Source organism: Fukomys damarensis, unplaced genomic scaffold (assembly GCF_012274545.1).
Source record: "Fukomys damarensis isolate Sample0158 unplaced genomic scaffold, DMR_v1.0_HiC HiC_scaffold_9, whole genome shotgun sequence".
Lineage (NCBI taxonomy): Eukaryota > Metazoa > Chordata > Mammalia > Rodentia > Bathyergidae > Fukomys > Fukomys damarensis.
In genome coordinates, this window is record NW_022900921.1 from 27572677 (window position 1) to 27573096 (window position 420).

Below are 420 nucleotides of genomic sequence, written 5' to 3' on the forward strand. Positions count from 1 at the left end.
CGGGCCTCTGACGCGCCACTGGGGACCCGGGGACGTGCGGCTCGTAGTCCTTTGGGGAGAGGGGGTTGGGAATGATGCGGCGTGCTGGTAGTGGGGAAGAAATAAAGCGATCGGCTTTCGAGTTCAGACGGGCGGAAATCCTAGCTGCGGTTGTCACTGACTGTGGAACTTCAGGCAGCCCCGCTGTCGTTTCCCAAAACGTTTCCTCTTCTCTGAAACACTATGGCTGACTGGATGCGTGATTACTGAGCCCTTAGGCAGTTTCGGGTTCAAGGAGTGGAGACGGTGAAAAAGGAAAACGAAGTCCTTGCTCTGGAGATACTGTGCGGGGTGGGGGTCCTAGAGGGGAGGAAACCTGAGAGCTCAGGGGATGGGGGCGTGCAGGAAAGAAGTGATATCTGAGCTGGGACCTCATAGGAT